Source organism: Lagopus leucura, unplaced genomic scaffold (assembly GCF_019238085.1).
Source record: "Lagopus leucura isolate 7727_CA_CO unplaced genomic scaffold, USGS_WTPT01 Super-Scaffold_100044, whole genome shotgun sequence".
Taxonomy (NCBI): domain Eukaryota; kingdom Metazoa; phylum Chordata; class Aves; order Galliformes; family Phasianidae; genus Lagopus; species Lagopus leucura.
The window spans coordinates 2872251-2889605 of NW_024962291.1; the positions used below are offsets into that span (position 1 = coordinate 2872251).

The 17355-nt window shown below is 44.1% G+C and overlaps 1 long non-coding RNA gene across 2 annotated transcripts in view; it reads left to right on the forward strand.

Moving 5' to 3' along the window:
- LOC122187222 overlaps positions 1 to 17355 on the forward strand; it is a 167219-nt gene that overhangs the window by 27205 nt on the left and 122659 nt on the right. The window contains exon 1 of one of the 2 annotated variants that reach the window (XR_006181261.1): positions 14328 to 14382. The exons of the other annotated variant lie outside the window; for it this stretch is intronic. This is a non-coding gene — a long non-coding RNA (uncharacterized LOC122187222). Of the gene's footprint in view, positions 1 to 14327; positions 14383 to 17355 lie in introns of those variants that run through there. 2 annotated transcript variants of the gene reach the window in all.

Genomic DNA, 17355 nt, shown 5'->3' on the forward strand with positions numbered 1-17355 from the left:
AAAAAGACCTCAGTGTGCTTTTAGTAAAAAGTAAACGTGGGCCCACTTGGCTGAAACCAAGACAATTTGCTGTTATTGTAGGAATGGAACTGTCCTTTATAGATTGAGGTTGGCTTTGATCGAAGTTTGGATGGAGACGAGGTTGGTAATCTGCTCTTGTCTTCATCTCTACATCTGCGAGTCTTTGTGGGTGGCAGGGTCACCTGCAGCAAATTATTGCCTGTCTGTTGGGCTCAGCTATCTGACCCGCACTCTGTAGAGCCTGGATGTGGTAGGGAATGAATATGCTGGCTACAGGCTCACAGATTCAACACCTGGAGGCTTAATGCGTTCAGATCTTTTATTTCATCTTGACTGCGTGGTCACCTTTGGGAAGCACAGGCAAAGAGCACTGACTTTGTTTTCATCAAAAGGTAGCCATGGCAATGTTTGTACTGGAAACGCCACAACAGGGGTGCCTCCATGCTGATGTTTGATCGTAGACACAAGGTTCTGTATGAACCTTAGGTTCTCACATGGACCTCCTGATCAGACTAATACAGGTTGGAAAGGACCCCTGGAGGTCATCTCCTCCAAGGCCTTTCAGAGCAGGGCCAAATGACTCCAGAGTCCTATCCAGCCCAATTTTGAGCCTCACTGGGGATGAAGACCTCACAACCTCTCTGAACTACCTTTTATGGTGTTTGACTAACTGTAAATGTGAATTTGTTTTCCTGACATCTAACCAGATTTTGCAACATATGCATCACTCAAGTACGAAAGTACCTGTGAGTAATGAGTGCATGATCAGTAGAGTCTGTTGATTCTGAAATATAATTTCAAATTTCTGCATCAGTAACTTATTCCTAGAAACGTTGAACTATTGGCCGCTCTGATTAGGATCCCAAGGATCTTATTTAACATCAGCCTATACATGGAAGGTTATTTGTAATGCATGAAATCACTGCAGATTTTCCTTATTTGTTTTCTTATAATTAGCATCAAGGAGGCGGGGTAAGAAGCACTTGGAAGAGCTGTCAGATCAGTTGTATCCATACCAAATCTTCACGAAGACTTGGGGCAAGGAGAATTGAAGAAAGCTTTGTAGAGTGCAGTGCTATTTGTTACGATTGTCAGTGTTGTTTGCCTTGCTTGGTTCTGGACTGGGCCATATGGAGGAATGTCTCATTCCTGGGCATGGAACAGCACTGGGAATTAAGAGACTGCGTGGATGAAGCATTTGAGCATTACTTAACTTCAGTGGAGCAACACACTGAGTAGTTAGCACTTCATGTTCATAGCACTTGACCAGTCCATCTTACCAAGAACCAGCAATGTGCCAGAGCTCAGCCTGAAGCAGAGCTGTGGGACTGTCCATCTGTCAGATGAAGTGAGAGCCCTACTTGGGGCTTAAAATCAGTGGTGTTTCTGGGAGGAGAGAGTGATTACTGGAGCAGTGCACATCAACCTGCACAATGCTTGACTCTTCCTGGTGGGGAAAAATAGAAGAAAGTTGCATGGGCAACCCAAAGAGCAGGTTAGTCTGGTCCTTTTATAGGCTTTCCAGTTGTTTTTCTGCCTAGGTCTGCATATAGGCATCTATAAAGGAGGGCTTGTTAGCCTTTCCCAGGAGCATGCATATTGCAGAAAGCTTGCCTCTCCCTTCCTCATGCAAAGATGACTAACCTCATTCCAGTGAGATCACGGTCAACGTGACCAGAGATGTAGCATAGCCAGACCTATTCTGGAAGGTAAGGCCAGAGCCCCAGCCAGCATCCAGGACCCATCTGTGTGAGGAGGGCTCGCACATGCTTGTGCAGGCTTGGACCAAGCTGCATTTAGTTTGTGCCCTGTGATGTAAACACAAAACATTTGAATCTCTGGAACACCACCCAGTTGTGACTCTGCATTTTCTCCCATACTGTCAAAGCAAAATTACTTGAGAAAGGCATTAGCTTAACTAGAAACTGTCCTGAGCTGAGTGAGAGCATGATTCCCAGATCTGAGCTGTGCCAGCCCAGAGCATTGGCCACTAGCTCTCTGTATGAACCTTCCTACTAATTTCTTGCTCCATTTGGAATGAAGATGCAAGAGGTGGCACGGCAGGGACTGTTATTTCCTATACCCTGTGGTTTTTCTCTCAATTTTTGAGAGGTAAACAGCTGTGCTTTGCCAGACTCGCGTTTGCAGATGCGTTTGCACTGGGGGTGGTGACTGTGCCCACTGCAAGCTGCTCTGCTCCTTGGGGGATCCCTGGAGATGGCTCCAGATAACTTGGTCCTGACCCCATCCCTTCCTCCTTGTGCTTTTGCTCTGCTTTGCGCTCCTTCCATCTCTTACTGACACACACGCTCACACACACAGCGTGTCTCCACACACACCCCTCTCTGTTTTTCTTTCTTTTTTGGCTTCCTCTTGCTGTATTGTTTTAAGTTGGTGGCTGGGCTGGTCGCCAGTTTAAAATTTCATCTGCCTCTCTTCTCCTCCTCCTCCTCCTGTGTTGCCCCCCTCCTCCTCTCCCTCTCCGTCCCCAGAAGTGATACTGTTTACTTTCTCTGCTGCTTTCCCAATGCCTTTGTAGGCACTGCAAGGGATATAATCACCAGCTGTGGAGAGCTTTCTGAAACTCGAACTTATTCCTCAGTGCCCCCGGGCTAGCGACCTCGCTGGTAAAAATAAATGAAGAAATGCAACAATGCTTGTCTTTAAAGACAAGAAAATGTATTTTTCAACATCCCAGACTGGATCTTAAACAATCCTGCCTGTTTGCTTCCCTCCTGCATGTGCAGTCATAGGGCTTATATGTCAATGGATGGATATCTAAATGGGGCCAACAAAAAAAAAACAACAAAAAAAACAACAAAAAACAAGCCCACCCCTAAGAGCAGTATTTTTTCCTTCTCTATTTTGTGGTGCTGCTGTTATTGTTTTATTTACTGGGAGAGGAAGAAGAGCCCACTGTGGCAGTGTCAGACTCTGGAGGGCACTTTGCCTGCTGGACAAAGCCTCCACAGCTCTAAGGCGAAGAAAGATTAGAAGATAAAAGTGTTTGCTAGGATCTTGTCTTCCTTTTCTTCTCCTTCCTCTGTGTGTGTGCGCGTCTCTCCCTTTTGGGAAGGAGGTGAAAGGGAGGTCAAACTGTGCCTACTGACCTTTGCCCCTTGCCCCCTGTGAACCAGAGGGAAGCCTTTGAAGTTGTAAAGTGCCCACAAAAACAGCAAACTAAACACACTGCTGGCTTTTCCCTTCCCTTGTCCCAGCCGCCAGCTGCTTAATGGAAGGTGACAGTACGGAGGCAGCGAGACGGGGGCTCGGCGCGCCGCTCCTCCACCCCGGCCCCAGCGTGCACTTAATTGGCACCGTAAGAAGCCCACACACCCGGCCAAAGGGAGGGGGGCACTGGTGGAGGGTGAAAACAAACCCTTGACCCTCTCTGCCCATGGCACTGGGTCTCCACGTCCTTTGTAATGATGGCAGGGTTGGTTGGTGGAGACCCCATCCTGGGAGGCATTGAGTCTGGATGTATGGAAGGTCACCAAGATGGTTGGGAGGAGGTGGTGAAGGTTCTCCAAGCCCCTGGTGGCTCTGGTGGGGCACCTGCGGCATCTTTGTGGGGTCTCTCCTTCCTCTGCTCCCTTGCTGTCATGGCTGCAGCGGGAGTGTTGGGGTCTGCTACTCTGTGAGAAGCAGGCAAAAGAAAGTGGAGAACTCCATTCCTCCTGTGCAGAAGGTTGTTCCCAGCACATGGGGATGCTGTGAGACTCCACCTGTGTAATACAGAGCTGTGAGCCTTCGTCTTCCTTCCTACAAGCTGGTGTCTTCTGTAAGATGGTAGGCTGGTGCTCTGGCAAATTGCTGCTTGTGGTTTTTTTGTTTTGTTTTGGGTTTTTTTTTTTTTTTTTTTTCCTGGTGGCCTGGCAGCTCTTTCCTCTTGGTGTATCTCTGGGGTTTAACGCTGCCTCTATAGGTTCCTGCCTCAGGGACTGGAGAGCCCTGGGTCACCCTAGAGCTTCCTCTAACAGCAAATGCGCTGTAATTTAGAGTTACCTTCATAGGAAGACATCCTGATTTACCAGACCTGACTTCCAGCCCCTAAAAAAGCCTCACCCTAAGCCTTAGAGGAGTAGCCTGGGCTGAGTGCAGAACAGCAATCCTTCCCATCTAACCCAGGTGGGTGTGCGCCCGCCTTGAAGCCAGCACGGCTGGGTGCCCTGTGTGGGCTCGGTAGTTTCTGCTGTCTGTTTCCTGTGCTTAGTACAGTTTTTACACTTGGATGCTGGGCAGGAAATCCCAGCCCAAATGAAGTCAAACTGAGATTTGTCATTGACTTAGTGGAACCAAGGACTTTGCTCCTTATCTACAATGGCAGCATTCATGGATTCATATAGAATAAAACTCCTCTGGCTCCTGTTCTTCCTACACTTCTGAATACCCAGATAAGCTCTGTGGGTTCCAGCTGGCATTTCTGATCTCATGCGTCTGGGGCCTGATAAGATGTTACAATGTCTCATGTACAAAATCCTGCTGGGTTTTACCTCTACTGTTTCTGTATGTTTTTTTTTTTTTTTATTCTTGCAGAGAATGTGGCTTTCCTGGCTGATTACCTGCCAAGAACTTTGTAGTTAACTGTGGCTAATAACTAATGAGCTGCATGGCAATGGCAACTGATGCTTGATGCATCCAGAGGTTGAAACTGCTCTTTTGTAAGTTCAGTTTCAGCCACGACTACCTCACTAACTGTTTATATGGGTTTGGTCAACAACTTTTAGTCTTTCATAACTCAGAAGAATGTTTTTCGTCTTGTTTCCAGTTAACGTATTACTCTGTCTGTAGCACCTCTATAGAAAGTTGGATATTAGGAAAAATTCCTTCCCCAAAAGAATGATTGGGCATTGGAACAGGCTTCCCAGGGAGGTGGTGGAGTCAGTCATGCCTGTAAGGTGTTCAAGAACTGTGGGGATGTGGCACCGAGGGACGTGGTCAGTGGGCAGTATTGGCAACAGGTAGACGGTTGGATCTGATGACCTTAATGGTCTTTTCCAACCTTAGTGATTCTATGGTTCTCTATAATTCTAAGATCTGATTTTATTTTCTGGTCAAGGTGAGCTTTTACTCTCTTTCCTACTGAGAACAACACTGTACTTCATTTGCAGGTCTAGTGATAAGGTTGATAACCCTTCTTCGATCTTTCATGTATGCCAGACTTCACCAATAAATAAGTAAATAAAATGTCATGCTCAGTTGCTGGAGTAGCAGAACCACGACGAGGCAGCATCAGTTCCCCATCTGACGTTCTCCGTACATTTCCCCTGGGCTCATACCCTGCTTGCTGTGTAGTGGTTTCCGGGGTTTGCCATCATTGTGTAATATTCACTGTTTAGCGAGGGGCTTGAGTCAGGCTGCCAAAGTGCTGAGAGTGGACGAGGAAGTAGAGAAGGTGCCTCAGGGGGGGTGGTTGGACCACATAAGGAGAACAGGAGCTAGGTTCTTAAGCTCTGCGCCATGAATCATGTTATAAAAAATAAAATAATCTGCCTGACTTTGGAGCTTGCAGGGGGTCTGAGTTGCCAATTTGGACATCTCAGCAAAGCCTTCAGAGTAAAATAGCCTAAGATATACCTCTGAGCAATTGCTTGGACACCTGTTGGATAAGGCTGAGCTCCCAGTGTCTTCAGGCCCTTCTTTGAGAAGAGCTTCTTTGGGAATAGCTGCTTGTTACTGCATTTCTGCATCATGCAGTCCAGCAGGAGGAAGGACCTACTTTGACACATTTTTCATAGGGACCCATTTTCTGTCTCGTCTCCAGTCTGTCCCCACATATGTTGAAGAAAATTGTTTCCTTGAGCACATCATTACTTTAGTTTCTGTAACTGCTGCTGCAGCACTGCTGTTGGCTGAACACCTCTGTGGGAAGGCAGAGCTGCAAGCTGCCCTGCTCACTGCCCTGGTTTGCAATTTGATGTAGCACCTTGGAGAACGTGCTTTGTGCTTTCTGTTCCAGCATCTCAAGGCTCAACACCTCTCTCTGATTCAGTCTGTATGGTTTCACACAGTATCTCCTTCCGTTTGCTGCCCTCATTCACCCAGGCTTTTAGGCAGCTCTTTGTCAAGCTCTGTCTTCTTGGTAGTCCATGTAATAAACAGAATTGATGTAAAAACTCTGCCTTTCTACATGATGAGATATGTCAACTGAAATACCCATACCTTCTCACTGATCCAGTAATTAGCATCTCTTGATTCCAAAAGAATGCCAGTAGTCTTTCTCTTCTTTTTTGATACCTGTGAAGTTTTTGGGAAATGAAAGGCCCCCGAATCCTCTCTGCTCTTCTTAGTTCTCCTGGAGGCATACTGTAGTGTCCTACATACGGTGGGATGCCTAGCAAAATGTTCCAAGATCATCCTAAAACATGAAGGCCATATGTTTGGGCAGGCTCTCTGCTGAGCCATAATATAACAGCATTTTGTCATGATATTATTTTAGCAGGTGTTTTTCAGCTGCTTCTCGCTTCCCACTTTAGTGTATATGTTGTCATGAGAACATAACTGGTGAGACATTGTCAACACATAATATGAATGCAAGAATTTCCAAGCACCAGAAGATTCATCCTGTACTAGCGTGACCCCAGGTGAACAATTATCTGGTTACTTATTTGCCCTATTTGATGGTCCATCTTTGGGGTGGTTAGGCTCAGTGCCATCATGCTACTGTGTGATTTGTTTTCCTCTATGTTTGCAGCTGGAATTCAGACAAAAAAAAAAAAAAAAAGATTTATTTCTGCCTTGGGTTTTCTCCTGTAAATGACATGGAAATCATTATCACCAGCTTTGAGAAACAGATTTATCAAGCAGTAGATTTCTTTCTTCCTTTTCGTTATTTGCATCACTATTGTAGGGCTGAGTTGTAGTCCTGGCAGAGAGAGCACTTACATTTCAATGTTTAGCGCAGGAATTCATGTGCGCTCGCAAGCATCACAAGGCATAGGATTCACAGGAACGAGCATGGCTCTGGGAGGCAATGACTGCACGTTTTTCCATAACCTTGCTTTTAAACCTGCATTGGCTTCTGCTACTTGGCATCCATCAACATGTGATATGGTCAAACCAGTCTTTTCTGAAAAGTAGGTTTCCATTTCAAGGTTTGACTGAAAATAGCTTTAGCTTATAGGCACAACAAGAGCCTAGCATCGGACATGGCCCCCTCAGTGTGCCATTCATCCTGTATCAGGCACTGCGCCCTACCTGACTCCCTTCTGGGGGGATCTGAGCAGGCCTGAGCCCTGTTGTGGCAGAGACATTTACACTTGGGCTGAAACAAGCCATCAAGGATTATTCCTGGAGTGATTAAGGACAAGTTCTAACAAGCCTTCATAATAATGCAGACTATTTAAAGCTTCTGAGAGCTGGGATCATGTGGCAAAGGGCAGGGTAAATGAAAACAGGGTATTTTCTGGTGCCATGGGCATGCTAAAATGGGAGGTGGGGAATGTCTGTGGGTCTGCGAGGGGAGTTGATTGGAAGGAGGGGAACATTATAATAATAGCATTTATATAATGCTTCACGTATTTAAAACACTGGGCAAACAGTGACTGGAGAGGAACTGGAATGCACTGTGTGATGCCCAGGGAGTGCTTTTTATTTTTTTTTTTCTCCTTTAATTTGGTATTGGTGTAGGGTAACAAGTAGCTCCAGCCAGGGAAGCAGCATGGCTTGCCTGGCATGTGCATGGGTGTCACTTGCTGTGGCAGGGCCAGAGGATGCAGGAAGAAAGGGTCTTGGCTGTGGTGAGTAGAGTGTTCCCTGGGGAGCAATGGGGAGTCTGGCTCTGGTATTGCTTCTCATGTGCCCTTGTGAACACGTGGGAGTGTTACAGTGCCATTTAAGGTTCCACTGAGTGCCTGTGTGTTGCCATTGGTTCATGGCTAGTTTGGCAAAACATGAGCAAATAGGTGCTATGGTCAGCAGTGGTCAGGTTCAAAGTCATGTGGAAAGGCACATTTTCCTGTAGCCACAACATGACAATGTGAGGACAACTGCAAGCCGTGAAGTAGCAGCACTAAAAGTACAGTCCTGGCACTGCTTGTGGACTCTTACACTTTTGTTTCTAACAAAACTTTCTGTCTTGTGGCCCTGTGGGTGACTTAGCTCCAGGATGCATGGAAACAGTGCATCGTCTTGAGAAATAAATGGAGGTTGTGTATGTTGGTGACTGAAATGACAGGGAAGATGGAGGAATCCATAAACTTTTCTCATTCACAGCTTTCTTGCTGAATTAAAAAGATCATTCTTCTTTCATGTTGAAGGAAGCACGTGCAGTTCTCGAATAAGTACTTAACAAGCAAGTTTTATATCAAGATAGAATCTTATTTCAAACTGAAAATTCAGATTTCCTTGGCAAAATGGCTTGGTTTTTGTCCCCTCTTGCTTATATTCTGTCAGAAAAAAATAAAACCAAATCACTAGAAACAGCAGGATTGCAGTGATTTCTTTGGTCCACTCTAAAAATGCATTGCTCACTCAAGATGTCTCCTTGAAACATTTCCTTTAGGGCTCATCTTGGGCATCTCCCTGAGTGCACCATTCTTTCTTCATGCAGAATGTTTGTGCTACACCCACTTCCAAGATCCTTCTTTTATTTTTGATTTTTGTTTTTTTAAAGAAGGAGCTAGCCAAGGACTGCAGAAGGAGTTGGGGAAATCTGGTTGGCACTTTCTCAGTCCCACTCCTTCCAAAAAGGAGGAGAAAACATCTTTCTAATCATCTGTTTACAGCTTCCATTTCCAGTGTACCCACAAAAACGAATTGGCCCGACTGTGTGTGTGAGCTGCTCTGGTGCATAGGTTGAAGGTTCCTATATCCCATGTTCATAGATTTACAGTCTATCTTGCGTATTCTTCCTGAGCGATGGCTACTTTATGTGGTGTTTCCTCTTCTAATGCATGCATTTTTTTTGCAGCATTTTGCTCTCTGCTGACTCTTGATTCATAAGTATCTTCCTCTCTCTAAATGGAAAGTCTTGTCTTGGTTCCAGAGAACTTCTGGAATGTTCTTCCTCATGGTCCTCAAGAACTGTGCAGAGCACTTCTGTTTTCCTTACTTACTGCATGAAATGGACTATGTGCTTAGCATTCTGCAGTGCCAGATGTGGGAAGAGCCAACCTGTGCCTTTGTGTATGCTTTTGCGCTCAGCTGTTAGCTGCATGTGGCAAATCCTTGAAGGCTGCCTCCTCCTGCCTTTCTCTGTATGCTCCATCCTTCAGTACCCACCCGTGCAGCTTGGAAGCCCCATAAGACCTGCCTTTGTCTTGCTGGCAGACTTGGCTCAGGTTGCAAATGTCACCCCCATGGAGTCAAAGTGAGTCACTGCACATGCACGTGTATCTCCAGAGCATTTTCCATGCAATATGATGAAGTCATTGACATAAAGTGTCATGAATCACTGGAGCTACTGGGTGAGGAAGGCTCAGGCTGTGAAATCAACTCACGTAGTCATCTAAGATGACAGGAATATAGAACAATTTAATAATGGGAACTGGCATATTCTTTGCAATCACTTTGCCCCAGTTAACGTAAGAACATTTTGTTCATGCTGATGGCAGATTTCCTAATCTGCTGCTTCTGAGGGGGAAGTCTACTGGTCTATGCCAACGACTGGCTACAGGCAGGTAAACAGTGAGCACAAGACCTCCTTCTGTTTACTTTCATTCTCTCCCTTGTCTTTATTTGCAACAATTCCTTCATCTGTGTTTTCCTTCCCTTCCACCCTCTCCTCATGTCCCCACTTCTCCTCCTCTGTTTCCTCTCCCCTTTGTTCTGCACAGAAAATAGTTCTGATGGATAGTTTTCTCCTTTGCCGGCCAAAATTCTCCACGCTCTTCCTGTAAATAGTTCAATATCATCATGAGGCAGCATTCATTTGTTAGCATTTTTTCTTCATTGAATGAGCAGCGTGTTCTTATGTTCGTTTCTTCTGGGAGGTTTTTCTTCATGTTTTTAGTGTCTTAGTCTTTTATTAGTATTTCTTCTTGCCAATGTTTTGCTGCGGAGTGCCGCCTGGTCTTACTATGAATGTTTTGGTATGAGGCAGAGAGAATTCATACTTCTGGGAGATTCATTCCCGTGGTATGCACTTTGGGCAAGACCCTGTCTCCATGAATATGCTAAAGGCAAACATTCTCACTGATTCCACTGAGGAGAAGGGCTGGACCTTGCTTTTGCCCCCACAGAGGATTGCTTTGCCCCATGCATGTCCTCTGAGATCTTAGGCCATTAAATGCCCGAAGAAAAGCAGAAAATAGGTAGCCTATGTGCTGAGTTGTTGTACTACACCTGGGCTGTGTTTGACCTGTGCATATCTGTAGGTAGCAAAAATATTTCTTGCGTGGGCAGGATGTGTGAAGGGAGGCAGAAGCAGTGCAGATCACGTTCTGAGAGTATTTCCTGCAAGTAATTCGAAAGTGCTTTTGGACAGCACTCCTAAAAAGTTCTGTTTTCTGATTTGACAGTAAAAAATGCAAGCAAGGCAAAAAATTGGAAGCGATCTCAAAGAAGAAATGGAAAAAGTCTCAGAAGTTCCAATTTTAAGACATAAATGAAAATGTTTTGTTCATTTAGATATTCTTTATTACCCCTTCACCTTCTCGTTTGCTTTCATTCTGTTTGGCCATGAAAAATGGAGGCAGCGGAGGAAGAATGAAGGAAAACAAAGCTAAAACCAAAGCTGAAAAATTTCTTAACTGAAAAACTAGAAAAATTTGAGGGAGGGGAGAGGAAAATGCTCATAAATTAATTTTCTTTTGAAGAAAAACCACTGTTCGTTTAAAGAAAAACGTTGTTTTGACCAATTCTGTTCTTGTTTGAGCAATTCCATGCATGGAGAAAGAAGTCTGGTTTCAGAATTCAAGTTCTGGATCCATGGTTTGGCTCAATGCCTTCTTTTTAAATGCAAGTGTAGGTAAACATATATGAGCTAGAACAGTTCCTGCAGAATAAGGAGCCTATTTATTTGGAATAGCCCTTTTCCCCCACCTACTTATGGTGTGTTTAATTTTCAATGACTAACTGGAATGATGATTAAGACCTCTGTTTGGGCAGCAACCGCTTGTCTTCAGGGGTAGTCCAACTTCCATCTCCATCATAAATAGCTATATACAGTTTGCCACGTTTCTTCGAAGAAGTTTTTTTGGACAGTCTTAACCAGATTTTCCAGGAATCCTTTCTCCCTCATACTTGGAAGGCGTTATGAAGCCGTGCCTTTCTCTTTCCATCCTTGTAACGCATCCCAAGGGCCCAGATGAACGGCTAGGTCCAATGATTCAACACTGAACATAAGCACAGCTAAGTAACTTCAAAGGGAGGAGGGGGTGGAAAAAAAGGGTCTGTGACTGGGAGACATGTTGTAGGACACTGTGACCTCATTCATGCGCGCTTAGTTGTGGTGTCTCTTCCTAGATTGCTTTGGCTTGGAGGTAAAGCAGGAAATCCTTTGTCCATGTAGTGCCAGCGTGTTGGGCTGCCATTCAGGAGACCCAAAATGAGAGTCGGAGAGGAGAAAGAAGCTGAAGGACCTGTGGATCTTGGGCATGCCTGTATGTGATCAGACAGGTCAGAGGAGCATCTTCTTTTGAGGCCATCAAATAACTGTCCTCTCAATGATTCTCGACTAATAATGCATTTCTTTCTGTCCCAGTGGGGTGCACTGTGCCATTTCTCAACAATGCATGATTAATTTTTTTTTTTTTTTTTCTATTGAAATGCTATGGGGTTTCAGTTTTTTAAATTAAAAACTGAATGTTTTTGAAAATATTTCTTCCCACATGAACGTTTCTGGTGACTTGCAAAATCTTTTTTGTTAAATGTCGGTAGTAGATTGTTAACCCGTTTCTTGAAACTTCCTCCTATTAAAAATGGCTGATGTTCTGAACTCTTTCAGGAACTGCTTCTTCCGCTTCCCTCGCTGAAAAATGATGATTTCAAAATTGTGTTTCTTCCTTTTTTCTTTCCTAGCTTTGTCTTTGTGTCTCCATAATCTTTTCCCCATTCCTGCACAGCACTAAACCTTGCTAAGAATGATATTTCTGAATGTGGAAAGTAGTAGAAATGGCACAAGCAGTTTAGCCAGAATTAAAGAAGTGATTTAAGCCAAGCCTGATCTATAAGGATAGGTTGCCTGGAATCAGACGCTGTCATACTCTCGGCAGATTTCTCAAGCCCTCGTGTATAATTTAATAGCTTGGTAAGCCCAATGTACAGTTCTACATGAACTTCCAAACGGATCTCATTTGCTAATAAATTCCAAATTACTCTTGCTGACTCTTGGGTTTCTTGTCTATTAGATTTTATTCTAGGACTTTTTACATAATAGGAGAACACAAACAGGAGAGTTGGAGCCACAATTTCAAGGCTCTTTGTTCTAGGGTTGGGAAATCAGTTTCCAGATGTTGGCCATCTTGGCAGTTTTTCATTCTTTTTTTTTTTTTTTCTTCTCTTTTTCTTTTGTGTGTGTATGTAAGTGTATGTCTTTCTTTCTCTTTTCGCCAAGAGTAAGAGAGGGAAATTACAATGATGAATGAAATAATGAAAATAATAAAATAACAATGCTCAAAATCCCCTTTGTTTTGTGAGTCATGACTCAGCTAAGGGCAGCAGCCAGACTGCTCTGTGAATCTGCTCTGATGTCAACAGCAGACATCACTATACGGCCACGTTTAGGTACTTCTGATGAAAGAGGTGGAGTCTGAGGGACGCGTGGAGAAGTTTGCGAAGGACTTAGAAGGATGCTTGGGTCTGTGTTCTCTCCCACGCTCTGATTTCTTTGCGCTGCTCTGGAAAGACAACTGATCTCCCCAGCTGAGGGTTCTCCCAGCATGGGGTAGTCCACAGATGGCAAAGCTGGCTTCTAAGTTAACTTCCCACAGCACAGGGTATGGAGGGGGTGGGCCATCTCCAGCTGATGGAGGGAGAGAGCTGCTCTGAGAATGGCTCCCAAAATCAGGAGTGAACCTTTCCTGTGCCAACAGTGCTCAGGCTATAGGGTGAACACACATGCATGTGAACAAAGCTGCCTCCTTTCTCCCTCCTCCTTCTGTCCTCTTCAAGGGAAAATTCACAGCTACAGGACCCCACAGAAGTGACATTGTATTCCTGCTGATCACAGTCCACATGACCAGTCACTGAAAGAGACCCCCAGTCTGGCTATTGAAGAAAGACCCAGGGCTAGAAATGTCTGCAGTACAGAACTCAAGCCTTCTGTCAGGGTTGCCTGAGTGAGAACAGTAGGATTAAGATATATTAATGTTGTACGTGCTGCTGCATCTATCGAGGCAATCTAGTTCCAGTCAGTGCCATCATTTCCATTGTTTTTCAGACATCCGTTTCATTCCAGAGTGGGGAAGGACACCAAATGGGTTTCTTGTTAGTTATCTGTTAGCAGAGCTTTAGCCAGTGATCTCTAGGAGTGAATTGTGAGTCAGGGAGCTGAAAGAGGGGATTTAATATGATGGGGAGAGGAAGATTTGCTTTGTTTCTCTAATCCTTCCATGTGCACATGCTTCCATGGTGAATATCGAGTCCCCTTGAACAGTTTGGTGTCACCCGTGTAGACAGCCTGGACAGATGCTGAAGGAAGAGGAAGGAGGGGAAGGGGGAATCAGCTCTGCTAACTCCAAATGTTTTTTTTTTCTCTCAAATCACTGCTTTCAAGTTGTGGACACATCTGGAAGTAACAGCAAACATGTGCAGACTGGTGGTTTTGGAGGAGGGGAGATTAGATTCACATGCAAGGGAGGATGCTTGTCCCTGTCCTGACAGCATGACCTTGGAGGCAATTGGAAACAAACTGGAGGTAGAGGAAGAATCCCCCCAGATCAAAGAGAGATCTCCATCCATCTCTGCCATCCCACTGGAGGACCTGGGAGGTTATTCTTGAGTGTAATGGACATGCACAGAAGTTGTAACGCATGACTCACTCTGGTGGTTATAATGAGATTTGCACCCCCTACTTAGATGACAGATGAGACGTAAGGCTCAAGTTAGGTGGGTGATGGATGCTCAAAATAATCCTGACTGTGTCTTTACAGCTGTGGTTGCAGTTAGGGTATTCATCATAGCCTGGGAATCATAAACTCTTTTACCTAAACTGGACATTTAAGAGTATGGTCACAAATAAAGTACAGCTCTGAGCCCCTTTTCTGGCTGTAAAGATTGTTGATTTGCAGAGCTTGGGAGGTATCAGGTAGCTTTGATATATCATTAGATTTTTACATTAGTCCTTTGCAGTTTTAGGTTTCAAGAGGCAGAATGAGATTCTGGCCATGGACCAGACCAATGATATATCTACCTTTACGCCAGCTTCATGCTACTATCCATCTTCGTGGTGTGTGAGATACTTTCAAACTTAATAGTGGGGTAAGTTCCGTGCTGAAGTCCACAGAAGCCCTTTTCCTGCTTTTGGGGATTTCAATCTCTCTGTTGTGGGAATAGTTTTATTATCAGCCTCATCTATTTATTTATCTATTTATGTAATATTCTCTGTAGGTTGGCTTATTTCAAGAGGCCTTGTGAAGACAGGCTTTTTTTTTTTTTGATTGAGAGGGAGTATGGTTTTCCTATTCTTATGGCAAAAAGCTTGAACAAGAAAGTTTTTCTAGTGTTTTCAGCTGATTAGCCTGGTGGATTAACAACTGAACAGAAGATAGCGTTTGGCCTTTCTGTGATAATCTTTTCTTTGGTATAGGTACATAGTGTCTCGTGATATGATGGACAAATGCCATAGAATGAAGGAAAAATTTTCCAGTGAATGCCTTGAAATAGCAAGCATATGCTTTTGGGTTTGATATCTTAGTACCTAGGGGAACAAAGAGGAACCCAATTCTTGCTGTCTCAATGTCTGTGTTTTTTGTTTTTTTTGAGCATTCTTTCCTTTTGCGTTGTTTCCTTCTGACTTCACAATGCTGTGAGAGAAGTCAAAATAGCAAGAGAAGCAGAAGTGGCAGTTCACAAGATCTCTGCTGATTTCCAGCTAAATTTCTGTGCCTGGTGTTTCTTACTGCATAGGCACTTCTAAAGAGTCAGTGCCAGCAAACGGGAAGCTCTGTACATGGAGTTTGGCAATATGTAGGCAGGGCTGACTCTGCATTTTTACTCTGAAGGATGAGCTGACTCCTGGAACAAGGTTACTGTGACTTTCAACACTTTTTGTCATAATTAGACCTTGAAAAGTAGAGAGGCAGAGCTGCCTGGATGTACATAGGAAGGAACAACGCATCTGTCGACAGAAATCAGGAGACAGTTGACCAAAGATATACGTCCTGCATAGGCCTCCCCAGAGCTGCAGCCAAAAGAAAATCATCTGCATTTCATTTTTCTCATTTGTATCCAATCAGGACACATTTGCTGAGGAACTGAATGGAGAATAATTTCTCAGAGGAACTACTATTTGCTAAATCATATGAAGCAGGACGGAGTCCGTGTCAGTGAGCAACCCAGTTTGGTCTTTGAGCATCTTCAGCCTTTTTATCTTAGAGTTGAATAGCTCCAATTGCATGGCAAGATGGAATGCTCAAATGAATGAAGAAGAAAAAGGAGAAACAATAACCTAAACCAAACACTTATATTGAAAACAGGACCCAGGGAATAGCAAGCAACTGCTGGCTATATGTAAGCCATCTCTTTCTCTCCTGGCATTTTCTTTCATCCATGAGACAATGCAGGAATGAAACAGGAGCGTGTTTCAGATTGCAGACAGCATGTTGGCAGATGTATGAATTTAGGTATCAGAGATGACATGACCAATCTCAGCACACAAATGTTTCTGTGGGCTCACTTCCACAAGTAGACTTCTGGTAGTTTGGTCAAGCTAGGAAAGTGAGTACAACTGCAACTCCACCAACAGTGCAGCTGTGCACAGCTTGCATGCAATAATTGTCCTAGCAAGCAAATCCTAGATGCTGTATTACCCAGCAAAAAAATGAGTATGCGGTAGAACTGCTTTAAAAAGAGAAAGAATAGAAGAGAGAGAGAAACCCCAAACTCAAAAAACAATCAACTAATTGTATTTTAAAAGAGAATCAGATTTGACTTCTGCACAACCAGCTGTGGCATCCATCTGCTTTTCTCCTTCGCAGCATGTCCAAAGCTGCTGAAGGTATGGGTTAGAAATCCATGTGGTGGTTTAAAATTCAGCATTTGAAATGTGCCTTGAAATAAGAATTCAGCTGGACAACATCAGTGTGGTTGTAAAAAGCATCGTTTCTTTAGCCTCAATAATGGGAAGACCAAAACCTCAGTACATGTGTTTCAGTAACCAACTGTTATTTAACAACTACTCACAGTCTTATTTAATCCTCAAGTGCTAATAGAGGAGTGGCGACGTGGTTGTTTAAAAATACAATCTTTCATGAAAAATATTTTCTGAGGTTTGTAAGTTAACAAACAAATGTATCTAATGGGTCATAAATAACATATCTAGGCAGACAACAAAAGAAATAAAAGCAGCGCATAGACCAAATACCACCTCTGGTTATATTGTGTAAGCCAATGGAGAAGATAAGTGTAAATGGGAACAAGACTTGGTCCTATAATTGCAAATATATAGGTTCATAGAGAGCTTTGACCACAAAAAAGTGTCTGAAACCGTCAAGCTGCTGACTCTGTGCCAGATACCTTGGGGCTAAAGTTCACATCCACTGCATTGTGTTGTTTAGGGAGCAGACTCAAAGGAAGAAACATACCTCCATCCTGAAAACCCCTGCCTTGAGCTGGGCCAGCTGCCCAAAAGTGGTGTGCTATATCACAGCATCTCTGTCTATCCCACCACATTTGACCTCCCGCAGTTTTTCTTGATCCTTCGCCTCTTTTCTTCCTCCCTTCAATGCTTTGGCTCTCTCCTGGTCTTCAACCTAATGGGATGAAGGCTTGGCTGCCTTTGAACTTGAGGGGAGTTCTCCCATCTGTTGTGCTGGCATTTTGTGCACAAGGCACCTATAGCCTTCGTGCCAGTGGACATGTTAGTAAACCGTGCTTCCTCTGCTTGTTAGGATGCTGGAAGTTTGGATCCCTGAAGCCACAACCTTTGCTTGTTTGGCTCATCACAGTGGTAGGAAAAAATTTGTGGTGCTACTCCCTTGAAGGCTAATGCTGGCAATGAAAGGAAATTCCTGGATTTGAATGCTTGTCTACTTACTTATTTATTTACTTCTGCATTCAACAGTGGGAAAATATTTTCATCTTCCTCCTTGTCATGTCAAGCCACTTTCTTCATCACAGTGGGCACCAGATTGCAGAACTGGACTGCAATAATTTCTGCTTGCCCTGACTTGTCCTGGACGTCTCCTGGTTCGCCATGAAATGCTGCAAGAAGGTCCCTGAGGGCTTTGTTAG